The sequence below is a fragment of the Mesoplodon bidens genome (assembly GCF_964165515.1).
Source record: "Mesoplodon bidens genome assembly, chromosome: 9".
NCBI lineage: Eukaryota > Metazoa > Chordata > Mammalia > Artiodactyla > Ziphiidae > Mesoplodon > Mesoplodon bidens.
The window spans coordinates 15,222,607-15,246,834 of NC_138166.1; the positions used below are offsets into that span (position 1 = coordinate 15,222,607).

At 35.5% G+C, this 24,228-nt stretch overlaps 1 long non-coding RNA gene across 1 annotated transcript in view; it reads right to left on the reverse strand.

The window, feature by feature from the left end:
- Positions 1–24,228, reverse strand: part of LOC308622963 — a 229,559-nt gene that overhangs the window by 203,950 nt on the left and 1,381 nt on the right. Inside the window, exon 2 of the long non-coding RNA XR_014016713.1 lies at positions 22,575–22,706. This is a non-coding gene — a long non-coding RNA (uncharacterized lncRNA). The remainder of the gene's footprint in view (positions 1–22,574; positions 22,707–24,228) is intronic.

Genomic DNA, 24,228 nt, shown 5'->3' on the forward strand with positions numbered 1-24,228 from the left:
GGCTGCAAGAAAAAAGAAATTAACACATCCCCTCCCCGAGGCTGCCCATTCCAGGGGATATTTGCAAAATTTATGGCCTTTTTCCTTTATTTCCTCATCTCCTTCCCCTTTCTGTGCTATAAAAGAAACTGGCATCCAAACCCCAATAAGATGGTTATTTTGAGACATTAGTCTGCCATCTTCTTGGTCTACCAGCTTTCTGAATAAAGTCATATTCCTTGCCTCAACACCTTGTCTCCGATTTATTGGCCTGTTGTGCAGTGAGCAGAGCGAGCTTGGACTCAGTAACATTTTAAACATTTGTTCTGCCCTTGTTATCCAGACACACTATTTTCTTATTTCTATTCCTATAAGTGAATAGGAATAGAATTCCTAAAATAGGAATAAAATCGAGTAACAATAATTTCTTACTTGTATTTCCATTTCTATAAGTGGAATCTCTTTCTTTCACATATTTTTAAATTTTGGCTTCTTCTCTCAGTTCTCTGCCTTCATCACAGACCAACCAAAAATATGTAAAATTATGTCATTTTAAACTATCATCAGTATGCTTTTGACTTCCAAATTTTTATTTTCAACTCAACTCCCTCCCTTTCTTGAGATCTGAAGACATGTTTTCACTAGCTGGCTGGATCTGATTATGAATTTTTGAGAGGAACCTAAACCCAGTATTTCTAAACCAGTTTCTTCCCACTACCCTGAATCTCTTCCCAAAACCCGTATATACACCTGTGATATTATGATTTATAAGAAAATATATTTGTTCATTCAGAGTACCAAAATATATATCTCATACATGTTTGGTCTTTGTCCACAATTCCTGGCTCACAGCTCCCAAAATGCTTAGAATTTCCTAAGTGTTGAGAGTGATAAAGGTGTCTTTTGTTATGTGAATGAAGTGACTTTTGGAAGCACCTATGGATGGGGGTTGGTGCCAGGAGAACCAACATGTGATTAGAGGGTTAGAACTTTCAGACCCACCCCACCTCCCACCTCCGAGGAGAGGGAGAGGGAGAGGGGCTGAAGGTTGAATCAATCTCTAATCGTGAGTGATTTAGTCAATTATATCTATATAATGATGCCTCCATAAAACCTCAAAAGGACAGGGTTTGGAGAGCTTCTGGGTTGGTGAACATGTGCAGATTGGGGAGAGTGATTTGCCTGGAGAGGGCATGGAAGCTCTGTGTCCTTTCCCCATACCTTGTTGTGAATTATTACAGTGTTAGGTGGATTCTGAAATTAGAAGCCAATGTCAAAAAGGGGCAATGGGAAGAGGGTTTTGGGTGATGTTTATAAGCTTGGCCTAAAATGTATTCCTTTCAATCAGGTTTGAAGTGTTGTGAGGCTCATTTGAATGTCATTGTCCTTGTAAAGCCAGATAACAGGTAACGGCAAGCGGGATCTGTCTTTGCTTTTATTAAGTTCTTCCTGTGTCTCACAAGGACCATGACTCTGGAAGGAGTCTGTCTAACATCTTTTGCCTGAAATTTCTGACCTCCTTTTCTGTATCATATGCCACTAGTACCTGTCTTAGACCTTCTCAGTCACACCCTTGATTCCATGGCTGTAGCAAACAGCTCTCTGAAGACTTTGTCTCATGTCATACTAACATAACTAACACTTCAAGTGCCCATGCCCTCTGCCCAGGGTTTCCTGTTGCTGCAGCACGGGACACAGAAGACCACTCTGCATGCATGCCTCTGCAGCCTAGAAGCTCTGGAGCTTTAGCAAACGGTGGGGGAACCCTGAACCAATGGGGGTCAGGAATTGATGGATAATTGCTTCTCCTACTGCTCCTCAGGAGGCTAATCCTGAGAGGCATCTACACTTCCTTCGGGATTCAGCCCCAGTAACTCATGGAGATGGACCTATGCCATTTGAGCAGGCAGCAGTAGTATCTGTGCAAGAAAGAGTGGTGGGGATTTCTGCTAAGAATCAGGTTGGTGTCATGTTGGCAAAGCATAAGGAGAGTGGGAAAAACCCAACATAAAGAAACTAGCTTTGAAGAAACAAGAAATGTCCCTTCCTCAGAATCAAAAGAGAAAGACTGTAGTAAAAACATACTATGTCCACAGAGGGCTAAAAGGGAAACACAGATAAAGATGAGCACACAACCTGTAATCACCATACACTTGAGGAAAAACTATAAAGTAATAGGGGTAATAGAGCAAACTAAATGAAGCTATAGAAAATGTATAAATGGAGACATCTCCCCTGCAGAGAGGTTCAGGAAGATTTTGCATACATCAAAAACTCTAAGAGATCTACAAAATTTAAAAATTGATCCAACTCTAGAGATTGGATTAACAGTAAAATAAACAATGCTGAAAGACAAATTAGTGAGCTGAAAGATTAAGCTGAGGAGTTCTCCCTAAATGAATTCCAAATGAACCAAGTGACAGAAAACATGGAAGAAAGGATAAGAGACATAGCAAGCATGTCCAGAATTTCCAGAAGCAGTTCCAGAGGAAGACAGCACAGAGAACAAAGGGAGAGGGTGGTACATAATATAAATAAAAGAAAACTAAAGAAGAAAATTTAGTTCTAAGAAAATCCTAGAACTAAAAAGGGCTTGGTGTAAGATTAAAAGAAACTGCTTAAGTGCTAAACAGAGGAAATTAAAAAGAAATTATATAGAAAGCTCCAACTTTGGTATACATTAAAGAAAAATATCAAAGCATCAAGGAAAAATTCTAAAATGTAGAAAAAAAGAAAATAAAAAATATTACTTATAAAATGATAAGTATTAATTTTCCTAGATGTAATGAGAGGTTTGTGGATAACAGAAGACTACCCTATTCTTTTGAAAAGTATGTTAATATTAGGGATGAAAACTCATGATGGCTGCAACGTATTTTCAAATGGTTAAGCAAAAGAATGAACACACATATAGAGAGGGGAATATCATGCAAATATGGCTAAATGTTTATCTTGGTGGCAGATACATGGGTATTCCCTATACCATGCTTTCAACTTTCCTATTTGTTTGAATACTTTCCTACTATAAGTTGGGAAAACTTCTCAGGATCTTGTTGACTGGCAACTAACAACCAAAAATTATCTATAAACTAACAGGTGTCAGATGGAAATTATGTATCTCACAAGTAACACTAGATACAAGAAGATAATGAAGTGCTATCTTCTAAGCCCTTAGAAGAATGTCTTTTGACTTTCCCAGATCCAAAAACTATAATGTAAACTAAGTAACTACAAGTAATAAAATTTACTAACTTCAAACTGCATTTAATATAAGTACTAAAGGATATATTCCAATAAAATTACTAAATACAAGATGAAGCCAAATTAATTAATTCCAAATATATGGAATCAGTCAACTGTTCATCTAATCGCCCTCCTAGAAGTAACATTAAAGAGAAAAAAAAGATATAAACTGACAAATACAAAGAGAACATGAAAATGGGGACAGCTAGAGGAAGAATCTCAATTTCTAGAAAACCAAACATATATGGATTTAATGATGCTGAGGAAGCCACGGTCACAATGAATGAAGAGTGATAGTTCACATGCCAGGACTAGGAGGGGCTCAGGACTAGAACGTGCAAAGTACAGAGGAAAGTGACGAGGAGGCACAGGGCAAAATTGAATTTTTGTAGACAGTACAAAAATTGTATACAACTAACTCTTCCACCCTCCTTCCCACACTATGCGTGGAAGAGTGATAGCTAAGCTCCTCCCATCTCTCACCATGGGCAAGAGATTGGCAGTTTCTTTTCTGAAGAACTTAGTGGTTCTTGGGATATACCTCTACAAATGGTATTTGCTGAAATAAGCAAAAGAGTCAATGAATGACCAGTCCTTGAGCTAAACCACACAGCTTCCAGTCTGCTTTTCAGAGTCTCACTATGAAATATTAATGGAAATTAAATGTTATGAGACATTTGAGAAAAATCTTCCATATGTAAGAAAGATACGAAAATAGGAAAATACAGCCCTGGGTATTTTTTTTTAAGGTTTTCTTCAAAACTATTATCTTTAATTAATATCCTCAGGACAATCAGAGAAGATGTTGCATCTATAAAAAAAAGAACAGAGTGTTACGGAAAATTAACAATTGGAGAACTAGAAAGGACTCTTAGAAATATAACTTTTTAGGGGTTAATACAAGGATTGAAAGATAAAAATTAAGGAACTCTCCTCAAAAGTATGACTAAAAACCAAAGATGAGTGGGAAAATGTGATAGAAAAGATTCAAGACGTCCAATATCTTATTAATAACAAGTTCACAAAAAAGAGTAGAGAAAAATGAAAAGGATGAAATTATAACAGATGTAATGCAGTTAAATTTCCTGCAGAGATTTTCCAAATCAAAGTGGCCTACAAAGTGTCTAGCATGACAGGTGGACTATTATTTACCTTATACTTTATATTCAACTAATATTTAGTTAATATAAAGAGAAAATATTAACTACATTCAATAAGTAAATTTGAATCACTCTTTGTAACAAATGTGCCTGTGTCTCAAATTTGAGGATTATGGTATTTCAATTTTTAAACATCAAAAAATTTCATTAAACAAATCTTTAATAGAGTTGAAAAACTACAACCACAGGCCAAATCCAACTTGCGGTTTGTTTTCATACATCCTGGAGCTAAGAAGGATTTTTACATTTTTAAAGAGTTACAAAAACCAAAACAAAACAAACATACAATAGGTGACAGAAACCATATGTGGCCCGCAAAGCCTAAAATATCTGCTATCTGCGTTTGCTGACTGACCATACTAAGCAAACAATGAAAGTTATATGCTGTCCCTCAATATGCTGCTCCTCTATTATGCTAATCCTCTTTCAGAGCATTAAAGCATTTCTAAAAGACTCCATCATTAAGAAACTGGGAAATGGAGGGATCTCAAAATCACAGAACAGTTTTAGACAAGTGGTACCTTATATCACAAGGAGTTCCAACTCAAAGGATTTGGTGCCAGGCTGGTTACTTATATTAAGGTAAGAAACCAACCAGGGTTGTACGATGACCAGGAGCAGTGGAAGGGGCCGGTGAGGAACTAGAGAGAGCATGCCTGAACTAAAGACATTCGCATTCAAAACACAAAAAATGTGCTCTTTGTACAAATTTGTGTGATCTGTACTAAAATCACTGCAGGATGGATGAATATCATATTCTAGAATTTCTGCTGCTTCTGTAATTTTATTTTATCATCTTCATAGCTATCTAAGAAGCAAAATTTTGCTTATATTGAGGCAATCTCTTCTCTCTTCTGACATGTTTGCAAATTCCTTGGCTTAATGTATTTCAGTCCAAAGATTTTCTTGAGATGTGGTAGAAAACAGAGAAATCTTAAGGCAAAGGGGAAAGATGCTTCTGGGTTGATGCCTATAGAGACCTCAGGCCATAAATCAACTTCCAGATGACCCCCAATAATCCCTGCCTCCTGGTATCCACACCCTGTGTAATGCTCTCCCCTTGGATGTGGGCTGGACCAAATGACTTGGGTCTAATGAGTAGAATACTTCCATTGATTAGGTTACAACAATTGTGACTTCTGTCTTGTTAGCCGAATCTTTTGTGGGCCTAAACAACATGTCTGAGAGGCCCACGTGGCAAGGAACTGGGGGCGACCTCCGACCAATGGCCAGGGGAAACTAAAGCCTTCAGTACAACAGCCAGTGAGGAACTGAATCCTGCTAGCAAGCACCAAATAAGCCTGGAGCAGATGAACCACTGAAGAATATTTAAGTCCCATTGTACTATATTTTGACATAAAAACATGAGTTTGTTTTTCAAGAAATTTTCCTACAGTTTGCTTTTGTATTGTTTTGTGGGAAATTGTGTTGATTCATTATTTGTTTGCTGTAGTTAAACTTACTCATCACCCTTGTAGAATCAACCCCCTGGCTGTGACTTCACTGATGTTACTATAAACAATACAACTGCCAATACAAAAGCACTGTGAATTCTCTTGGAGTTAAAAGAAGCATTTATAAGCTTTTTCTTTCTTGTATACGTTATGTCAGATTTATTTTGAAATACAACATGAATTCTCAAATTTTTCATCTCTGTTTAATTACTGACTTAGCTTTCTTAATAAATTATCTGGGTTCGTATACTGGTCCACCATATACTCTGTGGTCATGGGAAAGCCTCTTTGCTTTTCTAAGTCTGCTTCTCCATAAGTAAAATGGAAACTTTGCTCTGATTTGAAAACAGTTATATGGCATAGCAGCATAAATTTCTTGATAAGTGCTCAAAAAACCACCATTTCCTCCCTTCATATAAAAGGCAGATTAATTTTCCTTTTATTTCTAAAGAACTGTTTTTAAAAAACAAATAATAACATAGTGTTTCATAAGCAATTACTTACAATTCTCATTTAGTTAAAAGATACTGATTGGGCAATTCACTATGATGACGATATTATTATAGAAGATGAGGCAAAGGGGAAATTTCAGTGTTGCGAATCTGAAAAATCATCATCCTCAAACTTAGAAAAGATTTAAGATCTCACCTGGATATTCCTCACTTAAAAGACATGTTTAGTCAATGGGATAGTTATTTCCAAATGCATGTTATGATATTTGTAAATTGAGTGCACTATTATTTTCCTTCTCCAAAATATTTCCCCATGTTTGCTCAGTGTTTCCTAACTTGCCTGATCATGAGATTCTTCTTAACTTAAAAATAGATGTTCGGAGCCCTTCCCCTGGAGAGGCTGATGCACTGTGGCTGGGGCAAAAATCTGTACATTTAACTGTTGCCCCATGTGGTTCTTATGACAAGGCAAGTATAGAAAAAAAGTGCATCAGCTGATCTATCCATTTTGCTGACTGGGAGAAAGTGTATACATGCAAGTCAACCACTAAAATTACATTTTTCCTAAGTCATAACATGCTTAAATTCAATAATTTTTTCCTTAGAGTTAGGAGTTGGTTAGTAGTCTGCAGGATTGAAAAGTTAATTACAGTGAAGGTTGAGAAGGTGATTTTGCCACACGGCCTTTTTGCAGCAGGGTTATATTTCAGCGTTAATCTGTGTGTTTTCCAAATAATTCCCTCCCCACCCCACTTTCTCACTGGTACACTGAGAATGTCTATTCCTCCCTCCCACCTTCCTTCCCTCTTTCCTTCTAGCCAGCAAACACCAAAGCAGAAATAAAGACTGAAAGAAGCTGTCTTAGTCCATATGGGCTACTATAACAAAATACTATAGACTGGTTGACTTATAAACAACAGAAATTTCTCTGTCAGTTCTGGAGACTGGAAATCCAAGATCAAGGCACCAGTAGATCTGATGTATGGTGACAGCCCCTTCCTCATAGACAGCCATCTTCTGTAACCTCACATGGCAGGAGGGACTAGGGAGGTCTGTGGGGTCTCATTTATAAGGGCACTAATCTCACTCATGAGGGCTCCACCCTCATGATGAAAGCAGCTCCCAAAGGCCTCACCTCCTAACACCATTACATTGGGCATTAGGTTTCAATGTGAATTTTGGGGAGGACACAAATATTTAGTCTATAACAGTGTCTTTGGGTCCAGTGTCAGTAAGGGTGGAAGACATGCTTGCCAAGATCAACATAGAAGGAACAGAGGAAAACAGAAACCAAAACGGGGTGGGGGAAAGGAGCGGTGGGCTGAGGGGCACAGAACATATATCCTCCCTGTCAAGATCAATTCATCCCTTCCCTCCATTCAATAACATGTTTTATGCATCAATTATCAGTCTGATTGCCCCATATCAGTAACATTTGTGTGTAGAGTTGACCCTTGAACAACATGGGTTTTACCTGTGCTGGTCTACTTATACATGGATTTTTCCAATAAATACATACTACAATACTACACAATCCAGTTGGTTGAATGTGCAGATACAGAATCTCAATATAGAGAGCTGACTGTAATTATACATGGAATTTGACTGCCCTGGCGTCAGCGACACTAACCCCCATATTATTCAAGGGTTAACTGTAAATGCCATATGTGTGTCTTGGCAAAATGCTAGATAGCCCTAAGGGACATACTGCACCTACTATCACTGTACCTGTCCAGCTACTTGCCAGAGGACTTGGCACATAAAAGATGGTTTAAAAACTTTAAAGGATTATACAAAGTGATTCACAGCACTAAATATGAGATACAACTGTTAATGATTATCTGCACCTATCTGGCTTCCAATTTCTGTAATCCCCTCTCTCCACCTGACCCCAATATTATAGTTCTAGAAGAAATTCTAGCCTTAGCCACAATACATTATCTCTTTTGCTAACTGTCTGCTTTGGCAGTAAGTTATCCTTGATCTCAGTTTCATTCTGAGCTTCTGTTCTGATTCTTATAACTGGACTTCTGTCTTGTTCTTTGTTCTTTATAACATTTCTAGGTAATCTGACCACTACTACTCCAGTACCTCTACAACTGGGTTTAGTCGTTGTTATGGGTTGAATTGTGTGCCCTATAAAGATACACTGAAGTCATAACCCCCCATACCTCAAATGTGTCACTTCCAAATGTGACCTTATTTGGAAAGAGGGTTATCACAGATGTAATTAGATGAGTAGGATTGGGCCTTAATCTAAAATGACCAGTGTCCTTATAAGAAAAGGAAGACAACTAAAGAGAGACACACAAGGAAAACACCATGTGATGACAGAGGCCAAGAATGTAATGATGCAGCTGCAAGCCAAGGAATGCCAGGGACTGTGGCCACCATCAGAAGCTATATGAAGGCAAAGAAAGATATTCCCTAAAGCTTTCAGAGGGAGCATGATCCTGCTGACACTTTGATTTCAGACTACTAACCTCCAGAACTGTAAGACAATACATTTCTGTTATTTAAGGCCACTTAGTTTGTGGTACGTGGTTAAAGGAGCTATAAAACTAATGCAGTCTTGTTGCCAGAGTCTTTCCAGATATTATAGACAATTTCTTAGCATCAGCAATCAGTATGCCTACCTCACATACACACATCAGAACATGCAAAACTAATGAAATTTCAGTGAAAAGCTCAAATTTGTAGGTATACTAGACATCTACTGGTCAAAATATCTTTTCTACAACTTCCACATGATTCTGTACTCCAAGTATCTAACAAATTCCATGGCAGAGACGTCAAATTCTAAGTCCTATAAAATATTAAAATAGTGTCTGACCATGTGTCAACATATTTTTCTTTTAGTTGCTAATCAGACTAAATGTTCCAACCAAAAGACACAGACTGGCTGAATGGATATGAAAACCAGACCTGTATATTTGCTGCCTACAAGATACTCACTTCAGATCTAGAGACGTATACAGACTGAAAGTGATGGGATGGAAAAAGGTATCCCATGCAAATGGAAATCAAAAGAAAGCTGGAGTTGCAATACTTATATCAGAGAAAATAGACTTTAAAATAAAGACTGTTACAAGTGACAAAGAAGGACACTACATAATCATCAAAGAATCAATCCAAGAAGAAGATATAACAATTATAAATATATATGCACCCAAACATAGGAGCACCTCAACATATAAGTCAAATGTTAACAGGCAGAAAAGGAGAAATTGACAATAACACAATAGTGGGGGACTTTAACACCCCACTTACATCAATAGACAGATCATCCACACAGAAAACCAATAAGGAAACACAGGCCTTAAATGACACATTAGACCAGATGGACTTAATTGATATTTATAGAGGATTGCATCTGAAAGCCCAAGAATACACATTCTTTTCAAATGCACATGGAACATTCTCCAGGATAGACCACATGCTGGGCCACAAAGCAAGCCTTGATAAATTTAAGAAAACTGAAATCATATCAAGCATCTTTTCCAACCACGATGCTATGAGACTAGAAATCAACTACAAGAAAAAAACACAAACAGGTGGAGGCTAAACAACATGCTACTAAACAACCAATGGGTCACTGAAGAAATCAAAGAGGAAATTAAAAAATACCTAGAAATAAAGGAAAATGAAAACACAGCAATCCAAAACCTATGGGATGCAGCAAAAGCAGTTCTAAGAGGGAATTTTATAGCATTCCAAGCTTACTTCAGGAAAGAAGAAAAATCTCAAATAAACAACCTAACCTTATGCCTAAAGCAACTAGAGAAAGAAGAGCAAACAAAATGTGAAGTTAGTAGAAGGAAAGAAGTCATAAAGATCAGAGCAGAAAGAAATGAAATAGAAACTAAAAAACAACAGAAAAGATTAGTGAAACTAAAAGCTGGTTCTTTGAGAAGATAAACAAAATTGATAAACATTTAGCCAGACTTATTCAGAAAAAAAAAAGGGAGAGGGCCCAAATCAACAAAATCAGAAAGGAAAAGGAGAAGTTACAACCAACACCACAGAAATACAAAGAATCATAAGAGAATACTACAAGTAACTATAAGCCAATAAAACAGACAACCTAGAAGAAATGGACAAATTCTTAGAAAGGTACAATCTCTCAGAACTGAACCAGGAAGAAATAGAAAATATGAACAGAACAATTACCAGGACTGAAATTAAATCAGTAATTTAAAATCTCCCAACAAGCAGAAGTCCAGGGCCAGATGGCTTCACAGGTGAAGGAACACTTCTGAACTCATTCTATAAGGCCACCATCACTCTGATACCAAAACCAGACAAAGATATCAAAAAGAAAGAAAATTTTTCATCAGGCCAACAGCAGTGATGAAAATAGATGCAAAAATACTCAACACAATACTAGCAAACTGACTCCAACAATACATTAAAAGGATCATCCACCATGATCAGTGGGATTTATCCCAGGGATGCAAATATTTGTCAATATCTATAAAGCAATCAATGTGACACACCACGTTAACAGACGGAAGAATAAAAAGCATATGATTATCTCAATAGATTCAGAAAAAGCTTATGATAAAATTTAACATCCATTTATGATAAAAACTCTTCAGAAAGTGAGCACAGAGGGAATATACCTCAACATTATAAAGGCCATATATGACAAACCCACAGCTAACATCATACTCAACAGTAAAAAGTTGAAACCATTTCCTCTATGATCAGGAACAAGACAAGGATGCCACTCTTGCTACTTTTATTCAACATAGTTTTGCAAGTCCTAGCCACAGCAATCAGAAAAGAAAAAGAAATAAAAAGAATCCAAATTGGAAAAGAAGTAAAACTGTGACTCTTTACAGATGACATGATGCTATGCATAGAAAATTCTAAAGATTCTACCGGAAAACTACTAGAACTCATCAATGAATTCAGTAAAGTTGCTGGTTCTATACACTAACAACAAAATATCAGAAAGCGAAATTAAGGAAACAAGAGATTATCATACTCAATGAAATAAATCAGACAGAAAAAGACAAATATCATATGCTATCACTCATATGTGGAATATTAAAAAAAAGAGACAAATGAACTTATTTACAAAACAGAAATAGACTCACAGACATAGAAAACAAACTTATGGTTACAAAGGGGATAGTGGGGGTGGGGGAAGAGATAAATTAGGAGTTTGGGATTAACATATATATACTCCTTTATATAAAATAGATAAACAATAAGGACCTACTATATAGCAAAGGGAACTATACTGAATATCTTATAATAATCTATAATGGAAAAGAATCTGAAAAAGAATGAGTAAATAAACAAATCTGAGTCACTTTGCTGTACACTTGAAACTAACACAACATTGTAAATTAACTATACTTCAATGAAAAAGACACTAGACAGCAAGATGAAAATATACAAAAATTTAAAGTAAAATATACAAAAATTTAAAGAAAATATATACAAAAAAATAAAGCTCTGTGGAAAAGGTAAATATATAGACAAATACAGAATCCTCAAGTACTGTAATGTTGGTATATGAATCACTTTTATTTCTGGAATAGAATTTAAATGGCAAAAGAATTTAAAATAACTATAAATCTATGTTATGGATATACAATGTAAATGATGTAATTTGTGACATCAATAACAGAAAGTTGGGAAGTGTAAATGTAAAGAAGCAGAGTTTTTGCATGAAATGTAAGTTAAGTTGTTATCAGTTTAAAATAGATTGTTATAACTTTAAGATGTCTTATGTAATCTCCATGGTAACCATAAACAAGACCTATAGAAGATCTATAAGAGGAAATGAAAAAGGAGTCGAAGTATATTACTACAAAAAAACGCGAGGAAGGTAGCAAGAGAAAAAGAGACAGAACAGCTGCAAGACATATCAAAAACTATTAACAAATGGCAGTAGCGGGTTCTCCCCTACCAGTAATTACTTTTAAAATGTAAACAGATTAAAATCTGCAACCAAAAGACATAAATTGATTAGAAAGATTAGGAAAAAACCCAAACAGATCCATCCAAATGCTGTCTACAAGAGACTAACTTGAAATCTAAGGGCACATACAGGCTGAAAGTGAAAGAATGGAAAAAGACATACCATCCAAATAGCAACTGAAATAGAGCAGGGGTGGCCATGATTGAACAGACAAAATAGACTCTGAGTCGACAACTGTCACAAGGGACAAAGAAGGATATTTTATAATGATAAAAGTGTCAAGTTATCACAGAGACATAACAATTATAAATATATATGCACCTAACATCAGAAATCTCAAATATACAAAGCAAACAGAATTACAGAATTGAAGAGAGAAATAGACAGCAACACAATAATAGTAGGAGACTTCATTAGCCCAATTTTAATAATGGATAGAACAACCAGACAGAAGATCAATAAGGAAACAGAAGACTTGAACAATAACAATACTATAGACCAATTAGACCTAACAGACATACAGAATATTCCACCCAACATCAGCAGAATACACATTCTTCTTAAGTGTACATGGAACATTCTCCAGGATACACTACATGTTCGGCCACAAAATAAATTTTAACAAATTTAAGAAGATTGAAATTATACCAAATACCTTTTCTGGACACAATGGGATGAAAGTGGAAATCAACAGCAAAAGGAAAACTGGAAAATTCACAAAATGCAGAAATTAAACAACACCCAAGAATAAATGAGTCAAAAAAGAAAAAAACAATATCTTGAGACAAATAAAAATGAAAAGAAACCCCAACATACCAAAACTCATGGGGTGCAGTGAAAGCAGTACTAAGAGGAAAGTTTACGGCACTAAACATTGAAATTAAAAAAGAAGAAAGATTTAAAGTCAGTAACATAATTTTACATATCAAGGAAGCAGAAAAGAAGAACAAATTAAGTATAAATTTAGCAGAAGGAAGGAAATAATAAAGATTAAAACAAAAATAAATGAAATAGAGAATAGAAAAATAGAAAAATCAACAAAACAAAAGAATTAATTTTTTTGAAAAAACAACAAAATTGACAAACCCTTAGCTAGACTAAGAAAGAAAGAGAGGACCCTTATAAATAAAATCAGAAGTGAAATAGGAGCTATTACAACTGATTTTCCAGAAATAAAAAGGATTATAAGAGACTACTATGTAAAAAATAAAAAGAGACTACTATAAAGAACTATACCCAACAAACTAGACAGTATATAAGAAATGCATAAATTTCTAGAAACATAGAACCAAATAAGACTGAATCATGAGGAAATTAAAAATCTAAACAGATCTATAATCAGTGAGGAGACTGAATCAGTAAACAAAAACTTTACAACAAAGAAAAGCCCAGGACCAGACTGCTTCTCTGCAGAATTCTACCAACATTTAAAGAAGAAATTACCAATACTCCTCAAACTCTTCCAAAAAATTGAAGAAGAAGAACACTTCCAAAATCATTTTATAAGGTCAGTATTACCCTGATCCCAAAGGTAGACAGAGATACTGCAATAAAAGAAAACTACAAATATCCCTGATGGATATTGATATACAAATCTTCATCAAAATAATAACAAACTGAATTAAACAGCATCTTAAAAGCATCCTACCATGACCAAATGAGGTTTATTCCTAGAATGCAAGGATGGTTGAACACATAAAAGCAATCAATTTGTAGTGTTAATGTAGTGTATCAACACTACATTAATAGAATGAAGAAAAAACTACATGATCATCTCAATCAATGAAGAAAAAGCATTAACAAAATTCAATACCTTTTCATGATAAAAACATGCAACAAACTAGGAATAGAAGAAAACCAGTTCAACATAATTAAGGTCCTATATGAAAAGCCTGCAGCTAACATTTTACTCAACATAGAAAAACTGAAATCTTTTCCTCTTAGATCAGGAACAAGGCAAGGATGTCCACCCTCATCACTTCTATTCAGATAGTACTCGAAGTCCTAGACAAAGCAATTAGTTAAGAAAAAAGGCATCCAGTTTGGAAAGGAAGAAGTAAGATGATCTCTGTTCACAGATGACATATACTTATATGTAGACAGCTAAAGACTACATACCCACACCCACACAAAACTGTTTGAACTAAAAAACAAATTCAGCAAGGTACAGGATACAAAAGCAACAGGTAGAAAACAGTTGTGCTTTATACATTAAAAATAAACTACCTGAAAAGGGAATTAAGGAAACAATTCCATTTACAGTAACATTAAAAAGAACAAAATACTTAGGAACAAACTCACTCAAAACACTTAGGAACAAATTCACTTAGGAACAAGACTTACACACTGAAAACTACAAAACACTGCTATAAGAAATTAAAGAAGATACAAATAAATGAAAAGATATCCCATGTTCATGGATTGGAAGACTTTATATTGTTGAAATGTCCATACTACTCAAAGCAATCTACAGATTCAATATAAACCCTATGAAAAACCCAATGACATTTTTAAAGAAATTGAAGAGCCATCCTAAAATTTGTATGGAATCTCAAGGGACCCCAAATAAATCTTGAAAAAGGACAAAGTTGTTGGCCTCATACTTGATTTTAAAGCATTACAAAGATACAGTAATCATAAAAGTGTGGTACTGCATAAAGACAGATATAAAGACAAAAGGAATAGAATAGGGAGATCAGAAATAAACACTCACGCATATGGTTATATAATCTTGGACAAGGGTACCAAGACCACACAATGGGGAAAGGACAGTATCTTCAATAAATGGTGCTGGCAAAACTGGGGATCCACATGCAAAAGAATGAAGTTGGATCTTTACCTTACACCATATACAAAAATTAGAACAAAATGTGTTAAAGGCCTACACATAAGATTTAAACCTGTAAAACTGTAAAAGAAAACATAGGGGAATAGTGTCATGACAATGGATTTGGCATTGATTTCTTGGATATTACACCAACACACAGGCAAAAAAAGGAAAAAATGACAAACTTAAAAACTTCTGTGCATTAAAGAAGATAATCAACAAAGTGAAAAAGCAACCTACAAAACAGGAGAAAATATTTGCAAATCATATATATGACAAGGGTTAATATCCAAAATACATAAAGAATACAACTCAACAACAATAAAAAAAAACAATTTTAAAATGTGCAAAGGACTTGAATAGACATTTCTCCAAAGAAGATATCCAAACAGCCACCAAGCATATGAAAAGATGGTTTATCATCACTAATCATTAGAGAACTGCAATGAGATATCTCACACACACACACAGATATATACTCAGAAAATGGCAAGTGTTGGTGAGGATACAGAAAAATTTGAAGCCTGTGCACTGTTGGTGAGAATGTAAAATGATGTACCACTATGGAAAACAGTATAGACGTTTCTCAAAAAAAAAAAAATAGAATTACCATATGATCCAGCAATCTCACTTTTGGGTATTCATCCAAAAGAATTGAAAGCAGGATGGAAGACATTTTGCATAACCATATTTATTGTAGTATTATGCACAATAGCCAAGAGGTGGAAGCAACCTAAATGTCCATGGAAGAATGAATGGATAAAGAAAATGTAGTATATCCATACAATGGAATATTATTCATCCTTAAAAAAGAAGGAAATCCTGTCATATGCTACAACATGAAAGAAACTTTAGGACATCATGCTAAGTGAAATAAGAAATAAGTCAGTCACAAAAAGGCAAATAGTATATGATTCCACTTATATGAGGTATATAAAGTAGTCAGATATACAGAAGCAAAGTAGAATCGTGGTTGCCATGGGTTGGGGTGAGGGGGAGATGGGGAGCTGTTGCTCAATGGGTACAGAGGTACAGTTTTCCAAGATAAAAAAGCTCTAGAGATCAGTTGCACAACAGTGTGAATATAATTAATACTACTGAATGGTACACTTAAAAATGGTTAAGATGGTAAATATTGTCTTAGATGTTTTTTGTTTTTTTAAAAAACAAACCACAGTTAAAATAATACAAAACTCCCAGGTCCAGAGATCATGGAGCCATCTTACAAAATTACATTACAGTTAACACCTTTCCTACCTGCCTCCCATTCCATCTCTCTTTCTTCCCCATTCTCCATCCCTTTAGCTTCAACTTCAACAGGGTCAAAATCACTGCTATAAATTTTTAAACAAACTAATTTTTTAAACAGAAAAAAATACCTCACTAACTCTATCAGTTCCTGGTAATAGTGAATGGGTTCACCAAGAACAAATACTGAGCATTATAGTGCTGTCTGCTTGTATTCCTTTTCTTTTTTAAAAAAGCACTTTTATGGATAGCGTAATTTTATGGAGAAATTTTATATCAACATGGTGCTCCCAAAAGTTAAGAATTACTAACAATGTTTTTACTTGAATTCCTTTTTTAACATAGAAGGAACATCAGATTACAAAAAGACCAAGAAAACCCCAAAAAGGCAAAAAAGCGATGTGGAAAACTTTCTTTGAAAATAATTAATGATAATAGCAAACATTGTTTTCCTCAATATTCTGCCATTACTTTGGCCCTTCCTCACATGCTACCACTAGAATCTTATAGAAGCTGCTTCTTGCCAACATAAGCATTGTGTGAAAACTTTACAAACATAGCTGGGAAGAATCGACAATAACCTCTGTATGACTTCTTAGCAACTTTGCAAGATGAAGGTCTAATTTGACATGTGGATTTGGTGGTTTGACCAGCCTTGGCTAACATCAGGTCCACATGTAAGGGGGGGCTAAAGTGGTTCCCTACTCTAGGGCACCAACTCAGTCTCATGTGCTATGAGTCACAGTGGCAGAAGAAAGCCTCCTTCCTGGCTGTCTTGACTCACTCGGGAGCAGAAGAGGATGCTCATTGGGGTTGTGGTCCTGTGTTACAAGAGAGACCGTGGTGAGCTAAACGGCTTCACCAAAATGCAACCAGATCCCTCAAATTAGGAGAGAACAGGATGAGGATGAACAAATTCACTGATGTTTTGGGTTGGCAAACTTCTATGAAGTTCTAACATTAGCACTGGTCTCATAAGTCGGGTTTTACTTAGTCTTTTAGACTTCTAATACTTAAATTGCTGCAGCTGAAGTTGTCTTTTCAATAAATTCAATATGAATTTACATTCTGTTTTAAAGTAAATTAATATTTAAAGTCTATCTTGGATCAGACTCAAATGTCCCAAGTTGCCCAGAACCCATGTCACTTTACGTGGTATAGATACTGCCCTTCCTAACAGGTATCTACTATTTCATTCTTCTCCAGGATTGGTGTGCTTTTCCTTTTTTAAGTTGAAATCATCTATCCCAGGTTTTTCACTTTTTTATTTATATAGTAGTATCACTTAGTGGGAACTAAGTTGCAGTGTGCACCAGTGATTTTGAAACCAAGCAGGACTTTGCTGGGCCTTCCTGGGAACAGAACCCCACATGCCCCCCACCTCTTGTTTGTAGAAAAACTTTAGCCCCCTAGGCTTTTCCCAAGTTCCAAAGAGCAAATTTAATCAGAGAAGTGAGAAAATGCTGAAACAAACAAACAAACAAAAACAGTCAAGCAAGACAAAATAATAATTTACCCATAAAACAAAGTCAAGGACTTTTAGTTCTTCCTCAAGGGCCACAGATAATATCCTGAGCCATATCCTCGAGTTATTTTACAGATACTAAACTTCCACCAGGCAGAAGTTAACTGCATGCTGCCCACCAACATGTAGACTGATTCCAACCAGTTGGAATCAGAGGTTGATAATTCAGATTCCCAAAACTTCACTCTGTTACCTCACCATCAACCAGTCAGAGAATTGTGCACGAGTTGATCACACACCCTATGACCCTCTCCCTCCCACTGTTTTTAAAAACCCTTTCCTGAAAGTCACTGGGGAGTTCCAATCTTTTTAGCACAAGCTACCCATTTTCTTTTCTTGGCACCCTGCAATAAATGCTGTACTTTCCTTCACCACAACCTGGTGTCAGTGGATTGGCTTTGCTGCACTTTGGGCAAAGAGATCCAAGTTTGGTTTGGTAACAATGTGTCTAATTATTAAATTACTAAAAGGATTGTCCCTTTTGGACAAACTCCTAAGATTATTTTAGCTGCAAACTAGTGATAAAGGAAATACAAGAAGAATTTTAAGACAAAATGCGTTAATCCCTCCTTTCGTCATATTACCAACCATAGGCCCTCTCAGAACCTAAAGTGACTCTTCAATTTAGATAATTCAGAGACCTATAATTTCATGTACCATTCAATCACGGCTACCCTCAAGGTTACTCACACATTACTGCTGCCATTTCTCTTCCTATAACGCTTGTCCTCCATCTTCCACTTACCGTCTTACAGGTTTATATCACTTATATCCTTAAAAATCCAAATTACAGTTTATCTCTTTAAGTAAATATTTTCATATTTTTAAGACCACTGCAGTACCTGGGAGGGGGCTGGTCAAGGGCAAGTAAAAATACCCAAAACCTTTCTACCATTATAAAGTTGCCTTGTCTTGATTCAGCACTTGCTTGGTTGTTTGAAACCTTTGCCTGTTTTCCTGACTTCTGAAAAAATTGATTCTGACTGTTTCTGCTTAATTTTTCAAAATTTCTGTGGTGGGATAAGCCATTGAACATGTGTACTCTGCCATTTTCACCACTGACATTCAAGCATGATTTTCTTATGGTGCACAGTGCTATTCTAGCCTAAGGTTCACTAAAATAATATTATTCACACCTGTCAACATGCTCACCCCATTCTGAGCTATAATTGAGTATATGGTATCAGACCAACTTCCCACCATGAATAACCACAGTGCTGGATTAAGTCTGGAAAGGAAACAGTAGCATCTGAGAGTATCCAAAGCAGCCAAGAAAGATAGCTTAGGTATCTCATCTTAGATAGCCTGGTAGTGATTTTTGTCACCAGGAGATATGCTCTAAAACTTAATAAAGAATGAAATGATTTCAAATTTAATCCCAGAAATGCAAAAAGCAATGAAAAGCAAAGTAAGGCATTAATATAAGGATAAATCTAAACTAATATTGTCTGTTTAAAATAAATAATATTTTGTTGGGTTTTAAAATGATTAAACAGAATTAAAATAAGTGACAACAATTGCACAAAAATCAGGAATTGGGTAAATGAAATTCAAGTGTTCTAAAGTCCTTGCATTGTCTGGAAACTAGGGAAAGTACTAACTTGCAGAAGATTCTAATAAGTCAAAGACTCATTTTGCAATTAAAAAGCCACAGAGTAAGAAAAACATCCACAATACAATTATCTGCCAAAGAATCATATCTAGAATATAGAAAACCTCCTAGAAATCAGTAAGAAAAAGACAGATAACCTAATTTAAAAATGGGCAGAAGACTTGAAAAGGCATTTCACAATATCTAAATGATATATAGACACATGAAAAGGTGCTAAACTTTTTGTCATCCAAAAAACGCAAATTAAATCCATAATGTGATAGCCTACAGATGCATCAGAATGTATAACATTACCAAAGGTCCTCCATGCTGTTTTCCATAGTGGCCACACCATTTTAGATTCCAACCAACAGTGTACAAGGGTTCCAATTTCTCCACATCCTTGCCAACACGTGTTTTTTGGTTAATATCTTTCCTAACTGATGTGAGGTAATATCTCATGTTGGTTGATTTGCATTTCCCTGATGATTAGTGACATTAAGCACCTTTTCATATACCTGTTGGCCATCTGTATGTCTTCTTTAGAGAAATACCTATTCAAATCCTTTGCCCATTAAATTGGGTTATTTGGGGGGTTTTGCTAAAGAGCTGTAGGAGTTCTTTATAATTTTTGGAAAGTAATGCCTTATTAAATATATGGTTTGCAAATATTTTCTTCTACTTTTGGGTTGCCTTTTCACTCTTGATTTTTTCCTTTACTGTGCAGAACCTTATTGGTTTGACGTAGTCCCACTTGTCTATTTTTACTTTTGTTGCCTGTGTTTTTGGTGTCGTATCCATGAAATCATTGCCAAGCCTACTCTCATGAAGCTTTTTCCATATTCTTCTAGGAGTTTTATAGTTTCAGATCTTTTGTTCAAATCTTTAATTCATTTTGAATTGATTTTTGTGTATGTTTATTTTCATCCTTTTACATGTGAATATTCAGTTTTCCAAACACAATTTAATGAAGAGACTATCCTTTCCCCACTGTGTATTCTTGGTGCCCTTGTTGAAGATCAGTTACCTATATGTCTGTGGGTTTATTTCTGGGATCTCTATTCTGTTCTATTGGTCTATATGTCTGTCTTTATCCCAGTATCACACTGCTTTAACTATGGCAGCTTTGTAATATATTTTGAAATCAGGAAGTGTGATGTCCCCAGATTTGTTCTTTCTCAAGGTCACTTTGGGTATTCTGGGTCTTTCAGTGTTCCATATGAATTTTAGAATTGTTTTCTATTTCTGTAAAAAAATGCCAGTAGAATTTTAATGGGAATAGCATTGAATATATAGATTCCTTTGGGTAGTCTGAACATTTTAATAATATTAAGTCTTCCAATCCATGAACACAGATGTCTTTCCATTTATTTGTGTTTTCTTTAATATCTTTCATCAGTGTATTGTAGTTTCACATCCTTTGTTAGACTTATTCTTAAATATTTTATTGATTTTGATGCTATTGTAAATGAGATTATCTTTCTATTTATTTTTTTGGTAGTTCACTGTTAGTGTATGCAAATGCAACTAAATTTTGTATATTGATTTTGTATCTTGAAACTTTCCTGGATTTGTTTATTAGGTCTAACAGGTGTGTGTGTGTATAATCTTTAGGGTTTTCTATATATAAGATCAGGTCATCTCCACATAGGGACAATTTTACTTCTTCTTTTTCAATTTGGATGCTTTTTATTTCTTTTTCTCAACTAGTTGCTCTGTCTAGGACTGCCTATGTTATACATTGAATATAAGTGGTGAGAGTGGATACCCTTGCCTTGTTCCTGATCTTAGAGGAAAAGTTTTCAATTTTTCACCATTGAATATGATGTTAGCTGTGGGCTTCTAATATTTGGTCTTTATTATGTTGAGGTACATTCTGTCTATACCTAATATGCTGAGAGTTTTTATCATGAAGGGATGTTGAATACTATCAAATGTTTTTTCTGCATCTATTGAGATGATCATATGATTTTCATCCTTCATTTGTTAATGTGGTATATCACACTGGTTGATTTGTATATGCTGTACCATCCTGGTATCCCATAAATAAAGTCCATTTGATCATGGCATATAATACTCTTAATGTAGTGTTGAATTCTGTTTGTTAGAATTTTTGTTACAGATTTTTGCATTTACATTCATCAGAGGTATGGAGCTGCAATTTTCTTGTAATGTTTTTTTCTGGTTTTGGTATCAGGGTAATATAGGCCTTGTAAAATGGATTTGGAAATGTTGCCTCCTCTTCAATTTTTTGGAGAAGTTTGAGAAAGACTGGTGTTAAGTTTCTTTGAATGTTTGGTAGAATTCACCAGGGAAGCCATCTGACCCTGGGTTTTTCTTTGTTGAGAGTTTTTTTTTACTACTAATTCAATTTCCCTACTTGTTATTAGTCTGTTCATATTTTCTATTACTTTTACCATCTGATCCAGTAATTCCACTCCTGGATATATACCCAAAAGAAGTGAAATCAGGATTTTAAACAGATATCTACATTACCATGCTTACTGCAGCATGATTCACAACAGTCAACATTGGGAAACAACCCAAATTTCCATCAACAGATTAAAGAAAATGTAGTATATGCATACAACAGAATGTAATTCAGCCTTAAAAAAGAAGGAAATCCTACCTTTTGGGACATCATGGATGGACCTAGAAGTAAATATTATGTATACCTCTACATTATTATCAAAATTCATTTTTCATTTTAAATGTCCTTTTATCTAAGTAACAACTGCTTTGACTGAAGCAAAAGCTAAAGTGCTACTCCATGTATTTCTTGCCTTTCAGATTCAATTGGGTGACAAATAATTGCACCATCGAGTTCTAATTGCTTAAAAGGCATGTGATATAGATCAGGTGCACAACCAGAGACATCTTCTTACTCTGACATTGCTTCATTCGGTTCAATCATCACTTTCTCTTTACAGCATCTGTCTTTTCTAGATAATGCCTAAAGATTTCTGGAATACAAAATTCAGGGCTAAAACCTCTCATGGGCTGCTTCAGCAGCTGTGGTGTCCCAAAGCCCAAACCTGGAGCAGGCAGAGAAGTTTTGGGGCTCAGGCGCCTGGCCTGGGGGAGTGTGAGGTGAGGGCTGAGTTGAGCTGTACTTGGGGATGGGGAGAGGGAGACCTGCAGTTGTAGCAGCACCTCTTACCTGCACACACGTGGCCCTCTTATGGCGCCAACCATCTGAAAGGCAGACACCAAAGTCCAGCCTAGCCCGCGGCTCACACAAAGTTCAGAGGGAGGAGCTGGAGATGCAGCATCATCATGGAAAACATTAGGCCTGGAAATAAGTCAGTCACAGAATAACAGATACTGCATGATTCCACTTAAATCAAGTATTTAGTACAAACTCATAGATGCAGACAACAGAATGGTGGTTGTCAGAAGATGGGAGAGGAGAAAATGGGGAATTTTTCAATGGTTATAAAGTTACAGTTATATACAAGACCAATAAGCTCTAGAGATTTGCTGTACAACATAGAACCCATGGTTAACATAGGTTGTTTACTTAAAAACTTAGGACAGCAGATCTCTTGCTATGTGTTCTTACCACAAAGAAAAAAGCAAGGGGACACAAGAAGTATTTTAGTGGTGATGGACACTTTTTTTAAAAATTTATTTTACTGAAGTATAGTTGATTTACAATGTTGTGTTAGTTTCTGGTGTACAGCAAAGTGATTCAGTTATATATATGTGTGTGTGTGTGTATTTAAATACACACATATATATATATATATTCTTTTTAATATTCTTTCCCATTATGGTTTATTACAGGATATTGAATATAGTTCCCTATGCTATACAGTAGGACTTTATTTTTTATCCATTCTATATATAATAGTTTGCATCTGTTAATCCCAAACTCCTAATCCATCCCTCCCCCTCTCCCCTCCACCTTGGCAACCACAAGTCTGTTCTCTATGTCTGTGAGTCTGTTTCTGTTTCATAGATAAGTTCATTTGTATCATATTTTAGATTCTACACATAAGTGATATCATATGCTATTTGTCTTTCTCTTTCTGACTTACTTCACTTAGTATGATAATCTCTAGGTCCATCCATGTTGCTGCAAATGGAATCATTTCATTCTTTTTTATGGCTGAGTAGTATTCCATTATAGATATATACCACATCTTCTTTATCCATTCATCTGTCAATGGACACTTAGGTCATTTCCATGTCTTGGCTATTGTAAATAGTGCTGCTATGAACATAGGGGTACATGTATCTTTGTGAATTAGAGTTTTGTCAATGGATATGTTTATTACCTTGTTTGTGGTAATGGTATCACAGGTCTATGCATGTGTCCAAATTCATTAAAATGTATCCATTAAATCTTTGCAACTTTTTGTATATTGTTTGTCTCAATAAAGTTGAAAACAAACAACTAAAAAAGTTGAACACAAAACTGAGAATATCGAGTGCTGGCAAAGGTGTGGAGCTACTGGAATTTTCATTCACTGCTAGTGGACTGTAAATTGACAAAACCAAAAAACTATTTGGCAGTGTCTACTAATACTGAATATATGTACATCCTGTGGCACAGTAATACTACTCCTAGGTATATATCAAAATCAAATGTGTAACTATGCACATCAACAGACAGGTATAAGAATATTCATAGCAGCAGCATCATTTGTAGTCAATGACTACATATTTCATCATTTGGAGTCACCCCAAACTTTAAACAACCCAATGATAAGCAATATTAGAATAGATAAAGAAATCTGGGCATATATACAAGTATGAAAATGAATAAACTACTACTATATTCTTTACTATGGATCAATCTTACAAACATA